An 18,215-nucleotide genomic window follows, 5' to 3' on the forward strand; every position below is an offset into this window, starting at 1 on the left:
ATGAAGTGTGATGAACCTTATTCTCCCAACACTCGCATTCATTTATGGCTGCAAGTTAGGTAGCTCTGAAAGTTTAATTAAAATTTTTACACTGATTCATAAAACCCAGTAATTGTTTGGCACCCATTCACTTATATGTCTTAAAATTTAAAGAGCTAGGGAACTTTAGTTTTCAAATGTTAAGTGCAATAATAATCAAACTATTCCCTTTTGCTAATTAAATTTTAGGTTATAGAAAATATTTTGGGGGTCGGGGGTTGCTATCTTAGCCTTCTTCTAAATTTAGAACCCTAGAATTTTACCGGAAGATCTAACAACTGCCAACAAGGGTGTACTTTCAATCTGTCTTAAAGGAATTTTGCTTAATTATGGAATTCTGAAAACAAAAGCATGTTTTACACAAAAATAAATTTTCTAAGGGTCATGTAAATAAGTATTTCTTTTGTTAAATGAATTTAAGGACTTCATTTAAGGAAACATAAATCACTTACCTTATTTTAAACCATCCATGTTTCCCTTAATGGTGTTTACTAAGTCTGAAAGGCATTTATTTAAAATAAGTAGAGTAACTTGTACATTGATTAAACTGCCTATCTCTTTAGGCAGATCATGGAATTGCAATTTCGTAGATAGAGTTGAAGAGAGCATCAATTAAAGATATAGCTAGGCTGAGTCAGGTGCTCATCAGAAGAGATGGGATTAAAGATCGGTTAAAAAATGTAAACCCCCAAGTATGTAAAACTTAAATGCAATAATATAATGAAAGCACAAAATCAAACCAATTGAGATAAAAATGAAGCACTTACCTAGTGTGATCACCTGAAAAGCGTGACAAATTCCTGCAAATTGCAAGAATTCATATTGCAAAGTACTCAGCAATACTTCTGTGTAGTTCTATAGAAAGCCCAGAAAATCCTGTAATATCTTGCAAAGTGCTCCACAGGTATCCAATACTTTTGAACTGATATCATTCTAACCTTCCTCAGTGGGTCCAAATCATGTAACCACTGGTCTTCAAGTGATGAAAAGGTAAACCCTGGAGAAATGGAGGATTGGTTTTCAGTTTTGAGGATGGGCTAGAGATCAAAAATCTACTACTCAGAGGTACCCTGGATACCAAAAAATACAAATAAAAAAAATGCCCCTTTGATTATTTTTTTAAAGTATTTGCTTCTAAAAAGGACAGAATCCCCCAACCTCCCAACCCATATTTTAATAACCCAACAATAGAAGAGAAATATTTGACAGAGGGTGTATTGGATGTTGATGATCTCCAACTGCTTCCAAATCTGCATAAATAGAACTCCAACAAATCCCCACACAATGAACCTACTGAATGGGGCTCTATTTATCTGCCGCTGACGGATAAAGGGCCAAGCCAATCCTATTGACAGTTCAGTCTGTAGCTTCCAACATATCACTGAGGTCACTAACCCATCACTACAGGACAAGCTGACATAAACAGCTGATGTACTCAACAAAAATTAGGTCTCAAATCAATTCACTGCTGAAACCCAATTTAAGGAGTGCTCAGTTTGCACAGTTTGGGTTGATCAAATTCAGAGATGCGATTCGATTCATATTTCAGTAATGAAGATCAGGGCAGGGAACTGATATATTGAAAGGTGTATTTTTCCATTTCTTCTCCACATAAAATATTCATGGATGCCATGTTCTACAGTGTACTCTGACAGTGTAACAGCTGCCAAAAACCTGGTACCTGAGGCCACTTTTACATCAATAAATTATCGAAGGTTACATCTGTAGTAAGATAGCTTTATTTGGCCACGCAAATAATACCAAGGTACGTAACACAGTTATCCCAGCTTTTGTTCCCTTGAGGGTGGACTATTGTTACACTCCATGCTGCAGAGCATGCTGGGAAGCTCCAACCAAGATGTAAGGAGGAAAAATACTTGCTTTTGTGTTCTATTAGAAGCAGTATGATGTTAAGGAAAGGTCATAATTTGGAGTCAAACATCAGGAGCTGTGTGAAAGTGACCAGATGATTTCAACTCTCTGAAACACCGTTTGTCCATCGTTAAAATAAGAATGTTCTCCTACCTCCCTGCAGGGTCATTGAGATCAATAAATAGGCAACGTCTCTAAATGGTCTGCCACATGATGGACAGTTTATGTTATTCAGGGTGCTACCTTCCAAGAATGTATCATGTAGTACTAAAACACCAAAGTACTGTGTCTCTCACGAGTCCTGGAGAGCTTCTGTCTCCCTTTAGGAAAATTGGCTAAGTGTAGAAAGTCAATTTTCTGGAGTTCTGTAGAAGCTGGTTTCATGAATGGACAATTTATCCTTTGCTATTCTCACTGTCTTTCTCCTATCATCTCTCAGAACTCTGAAAATCTTCTTCCTCCTGCCCAGAGGAATGTCCTAAATATATGGGGCACCTCCTGAATAAAGCCACTATCTAGTCCAACATTAGTGTTAAAGACTTTGCATTTTGAAAGCACTTTTTAAAACTTACCACTAAGCTCTTCTCCAGAGAGAGACAGAGAGAGAGAGAGAGATCATTTATACATTATTTGTTGATATATATATATATATATATGAGTAACCTCTCATCAAAGGCCACAGAAAAATCTGTGTATAAGCATTGGATTCATGCCTGGCTTTGAGACCCAAGGTCTGTTGAAATGTCCTTCTGCCAACTCATGCTCAGGTTAAGTATCAGCAGCATGCCAGACTACAGAAGGAGCTTTATAAACAAGGTTTCAATTGCTCCAAACTGAGGCAGACCCTCCTGGACTCCCCCAAACACATGCCCGTGAGGCTCCTTGCATGATAAACACCCTTGCAAACTAGATTCACTCTTTTGTGTCTTTTAGGTACTTTTTAAAAAATTCAATTAAAAAAAAAACCAACAGCAATAGCTAAATTCATTGTTTCTGCTGTTTGCCAGGTATGATTCTATTCTCTTTACAGACATAATATCTAATCCTCAAAAATCAGGCACTTTTAAACTCAGTCAATAGATTTTGAAATTGAGGCTCAGAGAAGATAAGTGGCTTGCCCGTGTCTACAAATCTAAGGAATCAAAATCTAGTTCGGTGTGGCTTCAAATTCAGCTCTTTTCACTACACTACATTGCCTCCTTGAATCAATTAGTACATTATATTGAAGCATAGTCAGTCAAGGGATCCTCAATCTTACTTCTTCAACCACTAATCCCCTTTGTTGAGTGCATCGCCCTGATCCTGCCCAGTAAAGTAAGGAGGAGGAAGCAACAGAGGAGTTTGACCTGGTTGCCAAGAAAATTATCCTCTCAGTATCCGACAGACCAAGCACACCAGGTGAACCTACCAGACTCCCTTAGCCTGGCCCCATGTTAGCAACAGGAAACACAGATGTTTTCCCATCGATATTTCAGGGAGGACCCCCCCACACCCCCCACAACAATATAGGTTCCTGCATAATGTGCAGTAAGACCTGACCACCACAAGATAACCTCAAATCTCAGTTTGGATCACAGAGCACACACTGGCTCTTTTCCCTGCCTGGCATAGGTGATGCCATTCAAGGGTGAGGTCTACAGTGACTCAGAAATGATTTAAGCCCTGAGGAATCAGACTGAAGGGACAAAAGCCACCATTTTTCAGGAGCTGAGTGTTTTGTTTGTCCAGAAGATAGCATCTTGGAAAGCTCCCGGCCTCATGCCCATCACCCCTCGGGGGGTGCACCATGAGTTCTGTTCTTCTAAAGAAAGAGGCCAAGTTCTGACTCACTGGATTTTCTGAGTACATAACTGTGGTTTCCACCATGCCCCTCACTTAGTTACCACCTAGGTCAAATGCCTGCACCTCAGGAGTTTGGAAAACACATCCTAAGGCAGTGTGGCCTCAAGCTAACAAAAGCTTAGCACATCTCCACAGTAGCACATCTCCTCTTTCACTGCCAGCTTGCCCAGTATTTGACTTAAGTGGAAATGGCTGTTCATTGGCGAGGTTCATTAGTGAAAAATGTTTCAACAGTTCCATTTAACAACCTGGAACGTCCTTTGGAGAAGGCCAAATTAATATGATTTTTACCTTTAAGAAGCTTAGAAATATAGCTGCCACTAACTCAATGATTACATTGTACTGCCAGCAACAATTCAATATTTTTTTCTCGCCTGAGGGTTACAACACATTTGCACCATGGGGAAGCTTTTTCTCTTTACATCTCAAAACTGTACCACAAACTCTTCCTTTATTCATAACAGCGAGATCTCCAGCTGAGATAGGCACTTTTGTATTGCTCTAGATGACAGTTTTCTGTGTTCTTTCCAAGCACAGGGGGTTTAATAAACATATCTGGCAGGCCTTCCATAGCTGGAGGGCCCAGGATGACACTGTGTGCAAACAATATGCTCGCACTGGAGGGAAACAAGTTTATTCAATTATTCAATTAATAGATTACAGTCAAGATACTTGTTATCCTACAATGAAAAATGGGGCAAGAACTCCAAGAATTAGGGTAAGTCCCAGGATTAGCAGCAGCAGGCAGTATGGCATATACAGATCATGAAGGTATGGCCAAATGCTTGAAAACGTACCTACTGACCATCCAAATATGCACGCGCACGTGCACACACACACACACACACACACACACCAGGTCAGACACACACACAGGCACAGATGCACAGATATGCACACACTTGTGATTATACCCTTAGAGGAACTCAGACTCCAAGCACCTAATATTATCAGCGCCTTAGAAACTTATTAAATACTTTAGTATATTTTAATTCCAAGTTTTGATCTTGGCGAGGGAAAGGGAAGGTTGATGTCAGAAGAAGCAGCTCTATATTATGGTCACAGAATTCTGGAAAGTGATGTTCATAGACTTTTCTCTGTGAAAACTGAAAGTATGTTTGCAGGGTTTCATGCATAGCTGCCTTTCTGTTTCAGGGCAAGACCTTTCCTTGATGCAGAACATCTTAGACTATACTCCATGCCAGAACTTCTCACTCAAGCAATTCTTGGTTTCAGAGTGAAGTTTATCTAGTTGGTATAGATATGTTAAGGTCTCATTAATAAGAAATGAACCACTATACTTAAATGTGTGATTTGGGGCAGGGAGGGCACCTTTCTTTCTGTCAGGCTGGTATGTTATGTGGATACAAAGTCACTTGGAGGAGAGAGGAAAGGATAAAGCTGGAAAGTTACCTTGGGGAAACACTGGCAAGGACATTGTGTGCTTGAGGAGGAAATTTTGATTCCTATTATATCATGGTAAATGGGGAGCCATTGATGGTGTTTTTCCCAAAAATCCATTTTTCTTGAGCTCTTCCAGCTGTATTTTTTTAAAAAGGTCCAATTCCTTTTATTTAGAATTTGTAGAATTATACTGTTGGTGACCAAACCCCAGGTAGTACCTCTCTCCCGAGATTTGTAGAATTAAAGACTTGGGACACAGTAGAAACGTACTAGTTGCACTCTCTGTGAAATGGCCATGTGGTTAGCATTCCAGGAAGCACAGGAGTACTGCTGTTTCAGTACAGATCAGAAGGGGGGCAATTCTTTAGGTGTTTTAGTACAGAGCTATTCCTTATCTGTGGGGATATATACCTCTCAGTTGTGCCATAATTTTGAGCTCAAGGTAACTGGAAATATATCTTTTTATTATACTGTGGTACCAAGGAAACCATCTCCAGTTTACTGAATGGAAAATAAAGCCGATGAAAATTAAAAAGTCTTCCAAAAATGACTAAGGAATAAGACAGGAAATGCATTTCCAGGTAGAGAAATTTTGTGATGCTTTCAGGAGAGATGGGGAATAGCCTCTGGGCATCTTTCTTTCTTTCCTCTGTGAGCTTTAGCCAGGTGGGAGGTTAGACAGACAATTCTTCCAGCAAACAAGTGGGCATAGGAAGTTAAGCAGATGGTTTATTTTAGCTGCTAAGGGAGCTAGCCAAGGCAAGAGACTGGAGTTAAAAATTAAACACCCCCATTCTCAAGGGCAGAATTATCCCAAAGTTCATGGTTGTCTCCCAACAAAAGAATCAAGATGGCTTTTTATGTGTCTGTCAGTTGTGACCTTGCCCTGGCTCTTCCAGATGGAGTCACTGATGTTCTATATAGTAGGCTCAGCCAGTCCCCATCCCACCCCCTGTCTAGTCCCTGGGCCAAACCAGAAAAGGGCAAGTCTTGGCCTGTCCAGGAGGCTGGCTGTAATTAAAGAGTGAGGGCATCATGGCCAGGGCTGGAAGCAAATGCAGCAGACACCTTTTCCAAGAATGGCAGACACTGTTTTAAATTAAGTGAGTATATGCAGGGTCAAAAGTCAAGTTTGGATGTGCATCCATGTGAAGGTGTTAAGCCTGAAAAGGCAGTTCAAATGCATTTCCCAAAGATGGAAGAGAAATAGGTATACAGAGTTGGATTTATCAGGCATGTAGAGACAGGGAAAACAAATGGATAAATAAGGGAAGTCTGGTACATTCTTGAGTCAAGGGCTATTGCCTATTACCTTGGCTGGTACTTCAAGCCAAGAGTACCAGGTGGTCAGCTGTTTTCAAAGGAATACAAGCAGAAGGAAGAGAACAGGGCCCAGGTGACCATCTGGTGGGACCTGAAATTAGTCCTGTTACCATGGATCTGCTCTCTGGTTTGCCTACCAAGAGCTTGGGCACACATCTGGACTCTGAGTTCTAGCCTTTTCTGGTCTTCATCATCTTGGCCATGCCTTCTGCTTCTATTCTCTTAGAAATGGACCCTATTCTGGATTCCAGAGCCCTTGGTTGGAGCTCAGATGATTCCCTTCCTACATCTTCCAGGGGATGGCCCTAATGACTCTGTTGCTTGAGTCTTCTCTTCATGACATCTGTTTTAAGTGGACCGATGTCCCAAAAGTGTGTTGTCACAGACATGACTTTGCTGTCCTTAAGACTCTAATTTCTGATTTCCACCTGCAAGACTAGACTTGCTAGGGCATTGGCCCTTGATCAAATGGTGACTTTGTGCACACTATGTATTGGACAAATGAAGGTCCTCAAAGGAGCCAATGTTATAGCCCATTAGCTTCCCCAGCTCCCTTCTACTGCTGCTAGCTTCCCCCTTCTCTCTTCTGTAGAAGGTGGTTGAGGTCTCAGCCTGCCTTGTACTTGAAACTGCCCCAGTTAGGACAGTGTCTCCTGTATGCTCCCAGTGGTTCCAGTATGAAAAACATAGATAACTTAATTCCCATCCACAGAGAATCTTAGAATAATCCCACAAAGGAAAGAGCTCTTAAATCATGTATGAAAAGTACTTTGTAAATTGAAAAAGTCTATGTAACTGTTAATATAATTAACCATGGAGAAAAGAAGACTAATATTCATGAAAGAAACACACCATATACATGATCTCATTTAACTTAATTCTTACAAAAACACTAGAAAGTAGTTATTGTTACCCTTGTTTACAGACAAAGCCATTAGGACTTAGAAAGGCTAAGTAACTTTTCAGGTCACTCAGTTCATGAATGTAGGTCTGCAATTTTAACCCAGATCTGTCCATTTCTAAAACCCATACTGTTTTTCCATGCAGGGCTGCACTATGTAGCCACTAGCATTGCACAGAGTTAAAAAGAGACAATTTATAAGTCAAAGATGTGTACTAAGATACTAATTGTGTGGTAATGACAAACTGCAAATGTGGTTTGGGATAAGCAAAATTGAGATGATTGAGTATCTTCATGGGTGTCTTCGAGGGGGTGAGCTTGAAAACTGGCAGGATTTAGATAAGAGGAAGGCTATTTCTGGGAAGGGGATCAGCAGGGGTGAGCCCCAAGGGTGGAACTGGTGTTGAGGAGGCCTGTGACATCATTCTGGGTGAATTGGGTGCGACAGACAAGCAGCGGAACATCAAAAGCCAGGCCGAAGAGTTAGGCATCATAGGGCAGGAAAAAGGGAGCCAGAATCACATGGAGACTCTAACTCAAAGCAGCCTCAGTCATTATGTTTCTTTTTACTCACAGCCAAGAGGGAAGACTGCAGCCAGCTGGTGGCCCATCTCAAAACTTTCTCCTACCACATTCATTCTGGTGAATCACTCATGAAATTAAGGTATGGGCTGTGTGTATGATGATAAGGGTGTGAACGGGATAATGTTACAAATCCAATATTCTGCTCACCAAGTCTCTGAAATTGGTGGTCACCTTCCAAACCAGACTTTGAGTAGAGTTCTGCTCACTCATTTTTTACCCACAACTACAATTTCTCCTTGACAAACATTCTTTATCTGTTCTTACCTTCTATCCCTTATCAGCAAAAAAAGTGACTGTAAAAATGACTGCTCTGTGGAGAAGATTAGGGAAAGAAAGTGAAGGAAGACAGGACTGGTCCCAAGAGACAAGGTGCTGGGTGTGGCCTTCCTGCCATGGTGGCATCAATTTACTTGTAATATGTAAGTCCAACCAAATAGAATCATATTTCTTATTCAGAAAGAATGTTTGAGAGTTCTAGTTATTTACTAAAGGAACAGTCCTACTGCGGGCAAGATGTGGTATCTTTAGTTCTAGCTAGCGGCAGAAACAAGGGGTGGGGAATGGGCTCATTTCTAAAGCTTTCTCTAGGTATCACACTTGACCTTGAGCCAGTCTTGTCTCAGTCTGCTAGAGCTGCCATAACAAAACACCACCAACTGGGGGGCTCAAACAACAAAAATTTATTTCTTCACAGTTCTGGAGGTAGGTTTGGTTTCTTCTGAGACCTTTCTCCTTGGCTTTCAAATGGCTACTTTCTTGCTGTGTCCTCACATGGCCTTTCTTCTGTGTATGCACACTGCTGGTATCTCTTCCTCATCTTATAAGGACACCAGTCCTATTAGTCAAGGTCCCACACTTATGACCCCATTTAACCTTAGTAACCTCCTTAAAATCCCTATCTCTAAATATAGTCACATTGGGGGTTAGAGCTCCTATGTATATAAGTTTTTTTGGGGGGGTGGGAACCCAATTCAGTCCATAACAAACCCTAATACAATTTAAATGGAAATACGAAATTATAGAAATACTACATATATGTATACAATTATTATAAATTGCTCACATTGTTTAAAATTTGTGATAGCTTATGCCAAGCAGGTTTTCTCTAAGTCACCTTACAATAAATAGAATATGGAACAATGCAGGAAAAGTATGCCAGAGGCAAAGAGCCCTGCAGATACATGAGTGTGGTCCTAGTTCAGCCATTAACTTCCTGTGTGACCTTGGAAAAAATCACTTTACTTATCTATGTGTCAATATCCTTATCTCTTAAAGGAGAGGCCTTAAAAAATAATAATGTCTAGAGCTATTTCTACTGTAACACCTATGATTTTGTGACTTTCCTTTACAATTTAGTTAATCAAAAGCTATTCACTCGGGGATGAAGAAGGCTTTAAACACTGGCTACATGCTGCAATTGCTTAGACCTGAGCATAAATATTTGCATTATGCTCAATGGCAATATCTCTTCAATATAAGATGGAAGTGAGATCTGGAAGGTACAAGGTTCCCCTGGTCACCACAGTCAACTTAGGCTGCTGAAGCTATTTACTGGTATCAGTCAGGGTTAAAATCAGGGGGATAACTGCCAAATCTCCACTTCATTTGATGATATTTGTGCACAACTTCCATAACACTCTCTTTGGTGAAAACCAATTTCACAGTAACTTTGAGTCTGTGTGTATGTGTGTGTATGTAATTTTAAATATTTTTAAATAAAATAATTCTATTGGGAATTTTCCTGACTTCTCTTTTTTGGAAGACATATGTCTCATAATTAGCTTATATGAACTCTATTTAATTTGACTGCTTATTTAAAGAGATTTCCATGCTGCATGTGGTATCCACAGGTGCCATGGGCAATTGATAATGAATGTATGTTAACAAAAATGTCACAGTTGTAATATAATGAAAAAAGAGACAGAAACACTCTGGGGATAGAAGAATAGATACATCAATCTATAGTCAGGGCAAAAACAACTCTTGGTATTCTTGTGAGACAGGAAAAAGGAAAAAGTATAAAATGAGAGAAAAAGATGTTTTCCAGATAAAATTAAAACCTACCCTGTTTAGTTTAAAATACATTGAGTTTAAATTTTTCATTGGAATGTTTTCATTCCTACATACTACTAATAAAATTAACCTGTTTAATGTTACACTTGTCCTGAACCCTCAAACAGCCATTAGGGCAACCCAGTGTTATATGTGGATAGAATCACAAGTGTTTACTTTTTAATTATTGTATTTTAAAGCTTAAAATATACATTTTCCAGGCAATCTTTAACATCTATTTGTGAAACCACAAGTAGAAATGGATCCTCCAATTTAATTCCCAAAACTAATATGCCTTCTAATAGAATTTTCTTCCATACATCAATCTATTTATTACTTGTTCTTTCATCTAATAGAAAGTATACAGGAGGCAGCCAGACACTGTTCTGGTAACTTGTTACATTGTCCTAGATGTTCATAGGACCTAAAATCTAATAAATAAGTAAACAAAATACTGAGAAAATAAGTGATGAGTGCAAGGAAAAAAAATAAAATAAGATAATGTGATAGATAGATCAGCGGTTCTCAGTGTGGCCCTTGGGCATCACCTGGGAACTTGTTAGAAATGCAAGTTGTTGGGCCCCACTGAACCAGAAACTCTGACACAGCATTCTGTTTTTAACAAGTTCTGCAGGGGATCTGACACACAGCAAAGCTCAAGAACTCCTGTGATAGATGGCATTGTGGCAGGACAAAAGGGAACTTTAGCCTGAGAACTCTGGAAAGGCTTCTCTGAGCATGTTTGGACTGAGGTCTGAATATTGAGAAGGAACTCGCCATTTGAGCAATTTGGGGAGGCATTTTCCATGAAGAGAAAGCAGTACTGCAAAGACCTTGAGGCAGAAAATCTTGATGAGTGTGAGACACAAGAAGAAGGCCAATGTGCCTGGCACATCTTGAGAAAAGGAGAGAGTGCATGAGATCATGTTGAAGAGGCAAGCAGGGCACATCATGTAGTAGATGGTTTGCAAGTGTCTGTAAGAAAAAGCAAGAATCAAAAAGGGGACAGCACGTAGTCTTAAAGAACAAATCATCAAAAACTATACTCAGGAAGAGTTTTACTCTGTACTTAAAAGATGAGGGTTTTCTCAAAACGTGAGCCTTTATTTCTCTCTTCATTTACCTGCTGCTTGCATATATAATAAAACACAAAATTTATATAACTAAATGAATTATTTTATTTCAATTCACTTGTAAGGTAACAACAGAACTATGAGCTCCTGGGTGGGGGAAGGTATTTAGGATTGTCTCATCATGAGTTTATGTCATATATAATTTATAGTAAAAGCAAACCTGTGATTAATATTTCAGCAACATTGGTATTCACAGAAGATTTATTGCCCTTGAGGAGTTTATGATCTGATGGGACAAAAAGTCTAGCAAGGTGTTTTACCATCTTTAATAACCACAATTTCGATTAAATAGTTGGATCAAGTTCTCTACTTCCCAGGGGATCATTTGCACATATGTTATGTCTCCCCTGTCTGAAGTCCATTTATTAGGGAACTGAGAAAATAAGGTGATATGGTGGATGCACTCTATTATTGCCCCCATGCTCCTAGTATTCATACCTTTGTGTGGTCCCCCGCACCCCCCCCCCCGAGTGTGAGCAGGATCTGTGACTCACTTTTGGCTGATAGAATATGGCAGAGGTGACAAGAGATACACGAGTGCATGTATATGATTCTCTTTCCCTTGCTGTTTTGAAGAGGCAAGCTGCTACGGTGTGAGTTTCTATATGGAGACATCCATGCAGCAAGGAGATGAGGATGGCATTAATCCATTAAGCCAGAAAGAAACTGAGGTCCTTAGTCCATGACCTGCAATGAACTGAATGCTGCAAATAACCATGGAAGTTTGGAAGCAGATGCTTCCTCAGTCAAGCATCAGATGAAATTGCAGCCCAGCAGACATCCTGATTACAGCCTGTGATCTCCTGAAGCAACGGACCTAGCTAAGCCATGCCTGCACTCCTGACTCATAGAAATCATGAAATAATGAATGTGTTGTTTTAAGCACTAAGTTTGTGGTAATATTGTTATGCAAGGGTAAAAAATTAATACAGAAAATAAGTAATAGCTTATATTAATTGTTTTCCCTGTGCCAGGTGCTGCTTTAAGTATTTTACATAATTTGACTTATTTATTATTAGTACCATTTTACAGGTGAGAAAGCTGAGTCACAAAGCAATGAAGTTACTTGCCTACAGTTATACCTAGGAAGTGAAAGGGCTGTGATCCAAACGCAAAGTCTTAGACACTACACTACAGTGCTGCTCAGTCTTCCTAGTTATTACACCAATACCAACTACTTAGAAGGTTGAGGTTGGAATTGTCAATTGACCCACAGTATACAAAGAAATAATACATGGTATTCAGTGGGAATTTCCCTGAAATCATTGGTTGTTGTTCCTCTGATTATTCAAATTTTATTTAATTTCCTAAGTGTTATTAAGTGGAAAAGTGTACACTGAGAGGATTAGGTAAGAGTTCAAAATGTTATAAAGAGACAATAAGAAACAAAAAAAATTATAACTTATTAATAATGGCAACTTATATTTGTGCAGCCCTGATCCTTATTATATGCACTCAGATATTTCATCACAGTCTGTCCCCAGAGTAACATTTTGAGAAAAGGAGAGTAGATACTAGTCTCATCTCTGAGATGCTATGGCCCAGTAACAATGTTGTCCTGTAAGAGAACAAATTACTGACCATACAACCCTAAAGACTAAAGAGGCTTTAGAAGTTTGATATGGCCAAATGGAATGGCCGGATGACCCTTAACTAAAATTATACTGCAGAGGAGTAAACTATTCTATATCCTTTACCTCTCAAGTCAGAGAGAGAAGAGTGAGCAGTATTAAAGTAGGAGATACTAAGCCATAGCAACAGTGGCCACAGATGAAGAAGGTATCAGGTTCAAAGCAATATGATTTTTTTCTCTCTTGTCTAAGCATCTGAGGTTGGGAATCAAAGATGGAGACCAACCATGCCTCATGGGTAATCAACCAGTCTCTGCTCAAACACTGTATGATCTACTTCCTCTCCTGTCTTATCTTCTATTACTCTGAGTCTTGCTTGTTTAATTTTGGCCCCTCTGACCTTCTTGCTGTCTTCAGAACAAGACAAGCTCTTTCTCCTATCAGGGTCTTTGCACTGTCTGCTCCTGTCTCCTAGAGAGGTTCTTTCATCAGACCTTCTTATGGCTTTCAGTTGTCTGCTCAAATATCACCCCAAAGATATATTTCTTGACCATTCTATAAAAAAAAAGGCTTCCTCTGCATTCTTTCATTCCCTTAGTCTGCTTCTGCTTGATTTTCCTTCAAAGTACAAATACATTACTACAAACTGTTTTTTGTTTTTTGTCTGTTTGTTCCATTGGAATGTAAATTCTAAGTGTGGGGACCTTATTTTCTTGTTCTCTTTTGAATTCTCAGCTCTCACAACAGTGCCTGTGGCATAAAATATGCTCAACAAATATATGTTGAATGAATGAATGAGTGATTACACCCAGGTCAGAGTCTTGTGTCAGGATGCGGGACAATTTCTCTCAGGGTGACATGGGATGATTGGTCAGGAAAGTGGAAATTCGTCTAGACAATATTGCTAATAATTTTCCCATCAGGTTTGTAAGAAAATCTCTCAAAGACCTCGTGGAGTCAAGATACTCCCCATGCCTAGTGTCTTAGTTTCTTAGTGTTGCTGTAACAGACTACCACCAATTTAGTGGCTTAAAAGAGCAGATTATTTATTTTACATTTCTGGAGATCAGAACTCACTAAGATAAAATCAAGGTGTCTGCAGAGTTGGTGTTCCTTCTGGGGGCTCTCAAGAATTGTTTTTTGCCTCTTCTAGCTGTTAGGGACCACTAACATTCCTTGGCTCATGGAAGTCTTCTATCTTCAAAGGTAGCAATGGCCAGTGCAGTCTTTCATTCAGGGCATCACTCTTCTGCCTCCCTCTTCCACATTTAAGGAGCCTTGTGATTACATTGAGCCCATCCAGATAAACCAGGGTAATCTCCCCGTTAAAATTCAGTTGATTAGCAACTACAACCTTAATTCTTCTTTGCCATGTAACCTAACTTATTTATAGGTTCAGGAATGAGAATGAGAACATTTTGGGGGCTATCATTCTGCTTATAACTACCAACCCAGTGCTGTTGTCTGTGTGTCTGTGCCTGTGCCTGTGCGTGTGTGTGTGTGTTTAATAATCAGGATTTGTTCTGAGCGAGAATCCAAACATGAGAACCATGTTGACTCTTAATGTGTGCTGCTTTTATCACAATGTGCTCACAATCTCTCTAATTGAAAAATGTATTCTATTTTTGCCAGAGAACAATATTGTGTTCATCAGACAAATGCTTTATCCTTCTATCTTTTTAGAAAACTGGGATGGTCTTCAGTCTTCTGACTCTTCTCCTGTTCTCTGTGGTTTCTTAAGAGCAGCAAGACTGGTCCTTTGATCATATCTTTAAGGTGTTTCAGCATCCTGGGATGCAGTTCTTTCAACCATAGAAAGTTTTCTCATTAAGGGCACTTGATACTCTCTCTCTTCATCTCTCTTGGCTCTGTTTCCTCCTTGCATTGTTTGTTCTGCCCTCTCAGTTTGAAGATTATTCTTCTTGTTAGATCACTCCACAGGCAAATAGAAGTGATTCCTGGTAACAAAGCAAAAGATTCCCAAAGCAAGGGGCCTAACACTAATCAGAACCAGGCCTCCTCACATTCTGTATCTCCCCACAGTTTATAGGATATGTTTACCCATGCCATCCACCTTCACTTTTATAGCTCTCTTTCTAATTTTCCTTGCTTGAAAGTGACTTTATATTCTTTAGCATTTTTTTTTATCAGCTTTCACTCATTCTGGGCTGGTCTTACTTGAACACACTCTGTTTAGGATCATGTTTTTGCATGTTTAGTGTTTGTAAATCTTAAATTTGGAAGAAAGAATGTCTACTATAAGGCCCACATAAGCAAAGAATGGCCCATCCAAGGTCACCTGTAGCTGAGCAGCTTATGGTCTATTCCTCCCACTATCAGGCACTGCCCAGCCAGTCTCATCCATCATTGTACTTCCCTTCTTCCATCTCTCTTCTGAGTCCTTTTAAATATAAGCTCATCAGAGAGCCCCTTGACAGTCACAAAAGCTTCCTTAGATGTGCCTACCTTTATTCACATGGGGATTATTCATGAATATATGATCAGAATTACATTTTTCAGACCCCCTGTCTCCTTTGAGCTATGTTCCCTTTTAAAGTCTCTGTCCATAGAAGGATGCCATTTCTTGAGAATCATTTCTTTGATTTAGAGGGGAAAAAGGCATTCTGAATGCCTGAAGAGCATATTTGTGCTTATCTTTGCTCCTTCAACCATCTTTAAGTCAGAAAAATGCACACATTTTCTCCCACAATCCCCATCACCTTCACAGACATCGCCTTACTAATGAGAAATAAGTTGAGAGGGGCAGTAACCTCTACCTCTTGGAAAATCAAAGTGGTGGTAAAGCACAGCAAGGTAAATATTTATCTGATTTCCTGACTTTGGCACAGTAAGACTTCTTGCCAAAGACTCAATGGTACATGTTCCATTTGCTACTTGGATGGCCTCTCTGAATCTTACTTCACCCATCTATCAAATGGGGGAAATATCTACCTTAGCCACTTTTCCTAAGGTTTCTAGGGAGGATCAAATGAGAAAAATATGAAAATGTCTTGGAAAGCAAATGCTAAATAAACAGAGTTTTTAAATATCTTTCCCAAGATCCAAAGTCCATGAAGAAAGAACCACAGACACAATAGACCAGCATTGCCTGGCTAAGCAAAGGCAACAAAACTGAATCCAGGGGCCGTAAAATTCCTGACTTAACTCAGAAATGAAAGGCTGTTGCTTATAGGTGTTCATACCATCATGTGTCATTAGTCCTACAATTTAAGGTTGCAAATTTTGGGAAATGGAACCTATGCAGAAAAATGAAATTGACTGACAGGCTTCAGTCAGGAAAAGAAGTGTTTAAGAGGTGATCCATTCACTTAATTGTCAATGCATATATGTGTGAAGTGTGTAGGGCTTAGTGGGAGGTACAAAAATGTAAAAGCCTCTGCCCTCAATGAGCTATCAACTGAGTAAACACTGATATTCAAACTCCAAACATGAATTCAGGAAAAGGTTTCAAGTTCCTACTAAAGTGCAGCCAATTTTTGGATGCAGAACAGTAGAATAAAAACATGATTTATTTTCACCATATGAATTGACATATAGGCAAATGTAAATCACTCAGTATAATGTAATGATTTCTACCTCAGTCAGAATGGGTTCAGTTATGCTGTCATAACAAGCAATCCCAAAATTTCAATCACATAAAACAACAAATGTTTATTTTTCATTCATGCCACTTATCTACTTGATATGTGGGGTATCACTATCAAACCTGTTTCAAAAGGGTGAGTGTCTTTTCCATGTCTGCTGGGACACAGTGTGGATAGGACCAGTATGGATATATTTACTATCCATGAAAAGAGAGTGAGAAGAACTCTTCTGTTCAGGGCTTCCAAATCAGAGTTTCAGCTTGGTCTCTGATAGCTATAGGTAGTCTATTATTTAAAGGCCTTTCTCTCAGTCCTACTCTCCTCAGACCTCTCTTCCAATTCTGCCACGTGTAGTACTTGGCTTTTAGAAACATCATGATGCTGCTCCTTCTGCCTAGAGCATAACCTGTTCCCCACCACCACCACCAGCATTTGCCTAATATTAGTTCTGGGCTAAATTGACAGGTATAAATCAGACACAAAGAAGCACTTCCTTAAAAGCAGTTCTAGCCTTAGAAAACCAGAAGAGGGGTGCCTGGGTGGCTCAGTCAGTTAAGTGCCCAACTCTTGATTTCAACTCAGGTCATGAATGATCTCATGGCTCATGAGATCAAGCCCTACATTGGGCTCTGCACTAGACATGAAGGCTGTTTAAAATTCTCTCTCTCTCCCTTTCCTTCTGCCCCTCCTCACTCATGCATGCAGGCTCTAGAAGAAAGAAAGAAAGAAAGAAAGAAAGAAAGAAAGAAAGAAAGAAAGAAAACCAGAAGAATAGTATTTTTTTTATGTGAAAAGTTCTAGTATGAGTTCACCTGAACAACATTCATCCAACACATCTGTACTGGGCCCCAAGTAGGTACCAGGTACTTTACTGGACATCAGAGATTCAATGGTGAGCAACACCAAACTGTTCTTGCCCTCCTGGAACTCAGTGCAGAGGAAGACGTTAATCAAACAATTACACAAATGGATTTTACCAACTGCAGTAAGTGCTACGAAGGGAAAGAGCAGAGTGTTGTGAATATGTATATTCATTCACATTGTGAAAATGTATGTATATTTGACCAGGACACACATGAGGGTGATCTTAAACTTTTACAGCTGACCAAAAAAGGCAAAAATTAATAAAAATGTGAGCACCCTCCATCTTCCTAAAAAAGGGGATGATGTGAAACCAGGAACCTTGTGCCAAGTTGCAGGCTGGGGGAAAATTCGTAATAACTCACCTCAGTCAGATACTCTGAGAGAGGTCAATATCACCGTCATAAACAGTAGAATCTGCAATGATCAAAAGCACTATGATTATCATCACGTGATTGGGCTGAATATGATTTATGCCGGCAGCCTCAAGGGTGGAAAAGACTAGTGCAATGGAGATTCTAGAAGCCCTTTGATATGTGAGGGTACTTTTAGAGTTATTACTGCCTTTGGCCTTCTAGGGAAATGCGGAAACCTTTGAAGACCTGGCATCTATACTCTTCTCTCACAGAAGTATCTGAACTGGATAAATAAGACTATGAAGGGGCAGTTTAGATAACTGTATTTCATTTCACTTGCCATCACTTGTTAATGTTATCATAAATAAAGTCAATTTGTGTAAAAAAAAAAAAAAAGTCCTAGGAAGCTTTTCTCAGGGGAGTGGCATTTGAGCTGGAACCTGAGGGGTGAGTTATAGTAACTGAGGTTGGGAGGTGGGTTGATGAACTAGGTCAGTGATTCCCAGCCACATAATGGCTACTTATGAGTCACATCAAACAATAGAACTAATAAAATTTAGGAATGGTTTACATTTCTTAGGCAAAATAAATTCCAGACTTGTCCTATAATTGCATCGTTGTCAATCACCTGCTTTCCATTCCTCTTCCTCTATTGGAAAAAGTGGAGTTCT

General features: G+C 39.6%; 1 pseudogene; it reads left to right on the top strand.

The window, feature by feature from the left end:
- Window positions 1–17,293: 17,293 nt before the first annotated feature.
- On the top strand, window positions 17,294–17,934 carry LOC122490996 (annotated as a pseudogene).
- Window positions 17,935–18,215: the final 281 nt, after the last annotated feature.

The sequence above is a fragment of the Prionailurus bengalensis genome, chromosome C2 (assembly GCF_016509475.1).
Source record: "Prionailurus bengalensis isolate Pbe53 chromosome C2, Fcat_Pben_1.1_paternal_pri, whole genome shotgun sequence".
Lineage (NCBI taxonomy): Eukaryota > Metazoa > Chordata > Mammalia > Carnivora > Felidae > Prionailurus > Prionailurus bengalensis.